The sequence below is a fragment of the Egretta garzetta genome, unplaced genomic scaffold (assembly GCF_000687185.1).
Source record: "Egretta garzetta isolate BGI_Z169 unplaced genomic scaffold, ASM68718v1 scaffold59, whole genome shotgun sequence".
NCBI lineage: Eukaryota > Metazoa > Chordata > Aves > Pelecaniformes > Ardeidae > Egretta > Egretta garzetta.
In genome coordinates, this window is record NW_009267230.1 from 5,368,390 (window position 1) to 5,378,647 (window position 10,258).

Below are 10,258 nucleotides of genomic sequence, written 5' to 3' on the forward strand. Positions count from 1 at the left end.
GCCCCCGCCCCGGGGGGGGGGGGGGGGGGAGCTGGGGCCAGGGACAGCCCCCGCCCAGGAGGGGGCGCGGGGAGGGGTGCAGGGCGATGGGAGACTGGGGGACCCTGCGGGGGCACGGAAACCTCGGGCGCCCGCAGTTTGCAGGGACAGGTATTTATGCATCTCAGGCAGCAATGGGCCCGAAACGCTCTTCTAGAAATAGGGTCCCCTCATGTGTCTGCATAAACGCGGGTGCAGTGATGGTGTTAAAAAAAAATAATAAATCCAAGTCCAAACCAACGTTCCCCCCACCTCCAAACACCAAAACTAAACCACCCCAAATTACTCCCTCCCCACCCCCAAATCCGTGACTAGCTGAACCAAAATATTGGGCGAGTGCAGTTCAATTTCTGGGTCACATCCAGACCTGACCTTTGTACTTCCCACTCATCTCTATTCAAACATCTATCATGTTTTGTTTCCCAGTGCAGTACAGCTGTTTTCCAACTTGTATGAAAGAGCCTCTGATAAAAAATCACATTTCTGTCCTTGTAGCAGAACTTATTTTTTTTCTCAAGGCTGTAAACTTAGCCTAACATTTATTTTCTCAAAACAGCACGAAATATTTCTGTTGAAAACTGATATTGCCCTCTACACCAATACCCACTTTAGAAAGAGAAAAAAGAGCAACCCTTTTCCTGCAGTTTTAATACATTTGATAGATATTTCTAAGCATTTTGGAAGAGGGAAATACTTAATACAAAATTATTTTACCACCAGGGAGATCAGGGTTCAAAACTGGTGAATGCATTTGGCTATCATCCACGTCCAAAGCTACCAAATGATACTTTCCACAATATGGGGTGGTACACTTTGTGAACAGCAAAAGTGGTAAGAACCCTGCGCCTGAGGTGACTAAAAGCTGATAGTTGCATTTCACTTGCCTGTATCTGTCTTTCATTTCAGAAGTGCTAATTTTAACCAAAAAGGACATGAGGGATGTATTTTTATACACTAGCCTAGTGTTCATGGAAGGAAGTGCATGCTACATAAGTAAGGAGGCATTTGCTACAATTAACAGGTTGCTGGCTACGCACATGTCGGTATTTGCAGGATTAGATCTGAATTCCTTGGGACAGTGTTGTATTCATGTTTAACAATGTCGGTTTTGTACAGCTTGCGCGGCACTGTACATTGTTTTGAACACCTTGTGCTAGACACCTACCAGAAGGACTGGAGCTTCTTGGTCCTGGGGCTGCACGTATTTTAAAGAATAATACTTTGCTCAGCATGCATTGTGGGAGTTACACAGACTGCCTAACATGAAAGATGACATTGTGCCTAGTTTAAACATGGTGTGGTAACAAAGCAACTTCTATAGAGCAGCCCAGCCTGGTGCTGGCATAAGCAGGATTACCATTTGTGCTTTGCCCAACACAAAACCCAGGCACTTTTCACTGAAATACCTTGAGTAGTTGCACAAATGGTTACAAATATGATTTATCCTATTTGTTGTAGAATTTGGGAGAGATGAAAATGCTTTTTGTTTGCCAATAGAGAGCAGTTTAAGAGCCCTTTTGAGGTGCAATAAAATTGCATCTACTACAGAAATGTCAAGAGGTCCTTTGCTGTCTACCAGCACTTGGGACACCACTAATAATCTCATGGAAAAATTTTTTACTGATAAACGGTTAACAGCTAACTGGAAAAAAATACAGTTTTCTTAGAGAATGAAAAAAGTCTCAAGCCTTGAGGACTGCACTATCTATTCTGTAATTCAACTTAGAACAGCTCCCCTGATGACCCACATTGTTGAGCTAAATGCTAAAATTCAGAACTGTTACATTAAACATATGTAATAGGATTGCCTTCTGAACGTAGGAGGAATCCAGGCAGAAAGCCCCACAGGAATTCAGTTATTTCATCTATACTGTGCTGCAGGACTTAAAGGGCATGTTTTACACTTTATGAAAAGTAAAAAGGTGTTTATTTCTCTACAGCAAGACCAGAATCAAATGGACAATGTGTTACAACTTTAAGCCTGACTACTAAAAGATTATAGTAGAGAGAGGGCGCTTTGTTTTCCGGGATGATGACTTTTTTTTTCATATTTGTTGTGTCTGATCTTACTATTGCTGGCATGGGTTCAGTCCCTACCCAAGGTTTTTTTGTCTCAAGTTAACCACTTATTGGACAGAACAGTATCAGCCTCAGCACTTCCCAAACACAAGCCATTTTTCAGCAGGTCTAAAATTATCTTGAAGTTGCAGCTGGAAACCTTCACCTCATTGAGTTTTTCTATCTCTTTTCCAGACATTAACTCTGCCCAAACCACAGTCTGTCATTAGGATCACTGGGATTCCAGTCTGGGTGGAAACTGGGGTAGCTGCATGAAATAAAAACACCAAAGACATCGACATTCACAAATGCCTTGAAAGCGGTATCAATAACAGCTTGTGAAAAATCTGCTTGCAGCAAAGCAATGTGGTAGCTAATCTTGCGATGGCTTGCTCAGGAATGCATGGTTTATTATTAAAGTAATCTTTTAAGATTTTATTGGAATGTGCTTCCACAGTGGTGTCGCTGCCTTTGTGGGCTTTACTATGTGTGTGTCATCTTGTCCATAATTAAACTTTTCACTGACAGACCTGGGACTTTTTTTCCTTAAACCTCCCACTTCGAATGCTGGAATTTCATTTGAACTTTAAATACTGCCTTGGAATTTGCCATAAGGTAAACTGTCTGCTCTTGTACGCTTCCCTGTGCTGCTACAGATGTTGCAGGCACACAATGAGTGACTGAATGTAAGAGGAGTTGCAAACTTGTGCCTTAGTGTTAAAAAAAGGAATGAAGTGGTTGTTCAGATGCTCAGGCTGTCCCTAGAGAATTCTCACTTTGGAATATAAGGGAACAAAAATTAATGGAAAACTGGCCTAGAAAGTGCATTTTCAGTGAAGCTTCACTGCTGTCAACTGGAGAAGGCAAAGTATGTCAAAGGAAACACGAAGGAAGAATTTGTACTTCAGCCTTTGGACTTCTCAGCCAAGTTTCTCATGTGACTTGGACTTGCTGACCACTTCTTTTTATAAATTCAGTTAAAGATAAAGTCCATGGCGTATCTGAAGCAAAAAGCATCCTTGTTATTTTAAAATCTTAAATTACAATCTATATTTCCTTTTAGTATAGCTCTAGGCATATCTCTGGGAAATGCAGTCCACATGTTAACAGCCTCGGTACCCAGATGCCTGATCATCAACAGACCTCAAACTTGTCTTGGAAATAGTTTCTCCTGGAATCAAGAATAGACTTGAATAATTATTTAATTGAAGTCTTGTTTGTTAAGGCCCAAGTTTGGGTGTTGCAGGCTTAGATTGCCATGGGGATTTAAACTGGTAATATGTTCAATCATTTAGAAGTGACTGAGTAGGAGAAGCCTAAGAGCTATCACCCCTTATCTGAGTTACAACAGCTCTCTCGGTCTGTGCCTTAACCAGCTGCAATGTGAGGTAAACCCAGTTATTTTAGATTGCCTTCAGTGGTATTTGCTAACAACTGAAGCTAACCTCCCCCTGTCAGCTGATGACTGCTAGTATATGGCTGAGGAAGGATGACTTCCCATAGTACTTTATGGTCTGCCATGCTTCAGGAGGAGATGGTGAATTCTAGGACTGGAATTTCATGCATAGCCATTATAGCGCTGCAGCTCTCCAGCCCTGAGGTTCTACCTGTCCCACCAGCACAACACAGGCTTCCAAAACAAGAGGCACATTGTGGAGTTGTTCAGCAGTTTTTCATATATCCTCTTTGTCTGCAGCCATAGTTTGCCTTGGGCCTGTCTGTGGATGTGTGCTGGCATGGAGGGTAGTCATACTTTTATGCCACACGACATGGTCATGGTATGCAGCTTACATAGTGCCACTGTTCCTAGTATGGCTGTGCTTGGCTCAATGGCCAGCAGATTTTAGTTGAAGCAGAAGTGACATTTCTGTCACTGAAACCCAGTGCTTGGTCACTGGTATGGTCAACCAGGACCATGAATTCATCTGATCAAAAAATATGCTGGTAGGCAATATCATCTCATTTGAAAGAGTACACTGCCCCCACACATGTTAAATAAATAAATACAGTATTTTGTTTGGCAGCCACCAAGATGAAGAAAAGCCAATACCCAAGCCATGTTCTCTGACTGTGAGGCTACTCGGTAAATAGTGGGAGGCAGCCACTTTCTGTCTTGGAGGAAGGGTGGTCAGTATCTGTGGCCTGGATGACAGTGCATGTGCACGTACATTCCTACATACAGGAAGGGATTTTGGCCACTGTGTGCTTCTTCCCTGGAGAGGTGCTATGTCTGGAAGAGAGGGAGAATTTCAGACCCATCCCTTTTGGCAGTGTTTCATGCTGGCTGGCCGTAGCTCCTTCTGTTTGTGTGCGTTATATAATCTGGCTCTGTTTTTTGAGTCCACAGCTGGCGCCTGACTTTTGGGCTTCATAATATTTAGCATCCAAACATGTGAGCCTCTTCTGGGGTCTGGCCCATCATTCCTAACCTGTACAGCTTGTTAACTGGAGTTTGACAGTTGACCTGTTTAGCTGTGTTTGCAAATTCTGCTAAAAATGCATTGGTTTTAGGTGTCTAAGTAGTGTTATAAACCCAGCCTTACTCCTTGCAGTTAATTGAAACCTGTCTTTGGCTTGCAGCATAATTCCCTGTCTATATGTGTCAACATGAAAGCTTGTCCTTAACCCTTGTGAAATGTAAAGTGAAGCTGCATAAATTACACATTGTACGCAATTTAGAGTTAAGCAAATCCAGAATAATGTATTACAAGCCACAGAATCTTATTTGATGTATCATAATCAAGTGTAGACCCTTGCCAATATGGGTTCTATTGCATTTTCAAAGACTGGCTCTGTAGTTATAAAGTAGATAAACTGAGAAGAAGAGAATCTGAGATAACATAGCTTTCTCTGAAATTCTAAGAATTAAGCCTCACCTTTGAATTTGGCCAAGGAAATGAGTACGTAACTAGGGAGCCCAAATGAGAATAAACTAGTGCCTGAAAATTGTCAGCTACATCTATGTGGGATTGTGACATTAGCTCTGTGTTTAGCTCAGAAATAGTCAAAGCCAGGAAACAACACTGTTGGGATCAATCATCCAGAAGAAGAAACACACACGGTTCTTCCTTTTACTGTCTGTAAAGAAGCTGTGGTTTTGTACTTCAGAAATCTTCCTCAAATGGTGTTTACTATGTAGGTTAAGTCATCCTGAGTTGGTTAGTGGATCCTAGAGCTCGGAAAGGCCAGCCCTGGAATATTTAAGTAACAATATGCAAATGGTAGTATAAATACTTTCAAAAAACATTTTTGCATGAAAATATGCAATGCAGTGCTGTGGAGAGTTTTGATTTAAACAGCTTTGTTTATCTGCTTATCTTTTGTCTCTTAGCCCATGTACCTTTTTCTTCTAAGTTAGAAACACATAGAGGAATGTATTTTGGGTATTTTTTGTGGGGCTCTGATTCCATCTGAACATAGAACATAACATTTGCATTTTGTATTCACAGAGCCCTTCATAAGTAAATTGCTTTTATTGCCTAACTTTAGATAGAGTGAGGTTCAGCGGTGTAGTTTATGCTACAGAGTAACTGCATGTTCAAAGTAGGCTTAGAGGTCAGGCCTCCTATGCAAATACTAAAATTAATTTCCTTAAGCAGAAGCTTTCACTTGTTTGCTAACAGTGCCCTGGGTAAATTTTATTCTTCCATACTTTTAATTCCATTAACACTGTAAAGGTAACAGAGGTAATAACTTGTAGAAAATTAATAATATATTTATGGTATTTAGATGTTGGTCATGTGATACATGCTCTAGGGAGAAGACTCAATTCTCTTTGTGCCCTTTACCTTTTGTTACGCTTTTCTGAAAAGAAAGTGAGAACTTTGGTTATTTCTCAGCATTTCTTAGAACTATTCCTGCTCTTTTCACATAAGACAGCATGTACTACCTTTGCTTGTTGTCTGGTTCTCTTTTCCCTAATTGTCTGGAACTACCTTGCCAGCTAGGATTGTGTGGTTGTCCTTCATCCAGATTCTCTAGAATACCTGCTTCTTTTAGGAGTTCCTTGCCTTCTTGGTAGCCTTGCTGCATTGTTGTCAACTCTTATTTTTGCATCTTCTTTTTCTACCTTGTAAATAGCACATCATGCAGAATGCAGTGAAATTGTTGCCTCTTCCTTTTTTGTTCTTCTGTAGTTTGTCAGCCTCTGGCATCAGCTCATCAAATGTGAGCTTTGTACCAGCCTTCATGAGAAGACACATCTCCACATCAATGACAGGTGGGCCCAAGGTTATTCAATATCTTCATAAGTGATCTGGATGATGGGATCAAGTGTAGCCTGATGAATTATGCAGACAACACCAAATTAAGAGGGGAAGCAGGCACTCTGGAAGTGAGAGCCACCTTGCAGGAAGATCTGGACAGGCTGGAACAGTGGGCTAACAAGAACCTTACGAAGTTCAACACAGGCAAGTGTAAGGTCTTGCACCTCAGAAAACATAATCCAGGAGTGCAGCATAGACTGGGATCCACCTGGCTGGAGAGCAGCTCTGTGGAAAGGGACCTAGGGGTCCTGATGGACAACAAGCTCAATATGAGTGAACGGTGTGCTGCTGTGGCCAAGAGGGCCAATAGGATGCTGGGTTGCATCAAAAAGGGCACCACCAGCAGGGATAAAGAAGTCATTATCCCACTCTACTCAGCATTGTCAGGCCACACCTGGAATACTGGCTACAGAAGACAAGAAACAGAATAGTTCAATATGATCACTGTCAAACATGCAGGCTTCACAGCCTCATTTCTCTAGGTCACCTCATTCTCCCCAAATTGTAGGTTGAAAGTCAGAAAAGAACAGATCTTTTAGGACTTGTCTTTGGGGTACTGAACTTTAACAGCCTAAGATGATTCCTGTTTCATCTGAAATGTTTTCATCTTAGACACCTGAGACCTTGGAGCTTTGACACTCACTTTGTGGCTTTGAGCATGTCAGTTTGTCTTTGCTTTACTCAGGCTGGTAGGAAAGTTGGGGAAAAGCCATTTTCTGAGCTCAAACTAAATAAAGTTTGTAGGGTACTTGTAAGATCAGCATCAGGATATGACTCTTACTTCTCAGCCTTTGGTCATTCCTCTAGACGTCCTTTTTGCTAAAGGTTTTTTCATAAAAACCTTCCTCTTGCTGCTTTTCAGAGTTGGATATTTTTACAAGTCAAATTAGACTTTGTGCTTCCCTTTGTAATAACTGATATAAACCACTGCAATGTCACAAAATGATTAAGATTTGACAAATTTGAGAACACTCAGATTTGATCGCCTCTTCCCAGCTGTACCATTCCAAGCAGCCTGAAAGATAAGAACACACGGTTATTATTAGGAGACAAATGGTTTGTAAAATGGATTCAGGATTTTCCTAGTAAATATAAGTTACTAGACTACTGCTTTATGAAATAAATTTGGATTCTCGATAAACAGGGTAAAATATTAGAGAAACATGGAACAAATTTATCTACATAAATCTGACTATAAAAATTTATGAGGTTTTAATAGAATTTGCTTTTGCTTGGGAAAATGATTACTGCATATGCTGTAGCTCATGCTGAGGAAGTGACGCTATGGACCATAAACTGCTATACCAGTGAGCTCTCTACAGTGCATGGCACTAAATACTCAGACAACAGCTTTGTTTTCTATAACCTGGCCTAAAGGTAAATACAAAGATCACAATAGATATTTTCTGTACTAATAGCCACAGAATTCCTCACAAAAAAGTCTGCTGGCAAGAAGCCTTACTTTCCGTAACCCTCTTCCCATACTTGTTTCAATAGAAGCTGACAGAAGTTATATTTTTTAAGAGGGGGCATCTACCCAAGTCCTGTCACATCCCATCATGCAGCAGTATATAAAACTGATTTGCTAGTATGAAAGGCTTTCTTTTTCTTTAGGTCGCCTTTGTTTAAAATATAAATCACTGAAATAGCCCGGGAACAAGCCTTGTGTTATGAGAGTTTTGTTAAAATGTGGCTTCTTTTTATTTTAGTTTTCTGTTAGGAATGTTCCTTTAAGGGTTACTATAGCAATGCAAGCTGCTATTGAGACTGTAAACATTAATGATGACTTGGAAGTTGACACCCTGCAAAAACATTTCAGTCATTCTAAGTAAGACTTCCAACAGTACTGCCATAATATGCAACTCCTACTGAGAACAGCAGGATTCAGAGTTTTTTCAGAAGATAGTCTATATACTAGACAGCAAAACTGCAATGAAGGGAAAATAATATACTCTAATTTTGCAACAAACCAAAATTCCCATTTCAGCATATTCTGATGCCATATTTGTTATATTTTGGGAGGTCTGTCAGGCCACTTTTAAAGCAACATTTGCCTGCCAAGTCCAAATTGATTCTACATCTCTCTGGAATCAAACTTTCATTGTTTTTGTTGTTGTTGCCTCTCTTTTGCAAATGCAATAAAAATACGTGCTAGGTTACATATGACCACAGATATCATTTAACATGTAGAAAGCACAGAAACAAGCCAACCACCAACCCAACCAGATGCTCATAGGATATTTTGAGAGGGCAAGATCCAAATTTGGGCTTCTCTCCAAATCTGGGAGCTTTAAAATAGAAAAGGAAAATCACAGGTTTGTGTCTCAAACACATTTTCTGATTGGTTTTCACAAATACAGTTCATAATGTAGGCTGAGGAATGCTGGCTTCAGTTGCTACTTACAGGGCAAGACACTTCAGTATAATACCAATACGTGTATCTGTATTTCGTGTTTGCTAATACACAGCTCCTTTGGGAAGCAACAGAGTAGTAGTTTAAAAAGCTGAGACAAAAGGCAAATAGTTTTAGGAACTCATGGTTATTTAATTTTCTCTTCCAAATGAAATACAGCATTTGGGCTTACTTTATAACTTATTTTAGGTATCTAGCACAAGTGGAAATTTATTTAACTAACAACTGTCAAATCAAAAAGGCGCAATCCAAGACAAATTCACACAACATTCATCTCCTTGGAGCATTGCTTCTGCAGAAGCCAAAGATGTTGGTGGCGAGCTGGATCTTTCCTGCTCTCTTCTTGTGGCACACTGGAGTCTTTGTGGCTTCTGGTCTTTTGCACCATAGTTCGTAGGCTTGTTACAGGGTGTTGGGAAGTATTTTGTGGTTTGTGGAGACCCTTCTGGACTAAAGAATTCTTTTACATTGTTTTCTGTGACTGTAAGAGCCTGGACTTATGGTCCTCTTCGGTACTGTGATTCTGGAAACTTTGTTTTCATTTGCAGCAGAGTGGATCTCAAGGGTGGATTGTGTTCCCCTGTTGAGGTTGGTATGTGTGGACTCTTGTAAATACAGCAGACATTAATTTTCTGACTTTTTCCAGTGTTGCACTGCCCATTTGCAAGACTCCATGTAGGGCCATGCTTCTTTAGCCTTCGAAAACCCCCAAATCTGGAAGGTGTAAACTGTTTAGCTTTGGTTATGGACTAAAAAATTGGACAATTTCAGATGTTAAATAACTCTATTTTTTATCCCCTTTTCAAGGACAACCCCATAATATTTAAAAATTCCAATTCCAAAAGTAAATACATACAAAAATTTTGTAAACAACACACAAATGTTTGTCTTCCACTGATATCTTACACTGAGGTGCCATCTGACATCAGGCCATCTGAGCCAAGTGCACATTCCCATAGTCCCTGTTCTCAAGATTTCACAAATCCAATAGCCTTGTGAATCAGAGCATGGGAGATGACGAAGAGCACAAAGAGTCTGCTGCAACAGTGTCCCATGCAGAACACACCTTGTTTTAGTGAGAGGACAGACATTTTTAAGCACACCCATCTTCTACAAGAATGGAGTTTCTCCATAATTCGGAGAAACATGATATTCAGTATTTGAAATCTCACAGGAAGGTAACTCAGAGTCTTACTGATATAGCTCCTATAGGGAACATTGTTTAAGTATGTGGGTTGACACAGAAGTGATAACGCACATAATTGTTCCAAAGGGTTGTTAGAAGGGCCACTGTAGTAATGGCTCTGCTACCTGACTGATATGAGCTATGTCTTCAGCTGATCCTATATGTCCCCATTTTGAACCTACATAGCCTGTGCTGGAGACAGACCTTCCCCCATTGCCTATACACTCCTTGCCATGTATGGCTTCAAAGCAGGCAGCAACTGTATAACACAATGCCCTGTCTTCATCTCTCCCATGT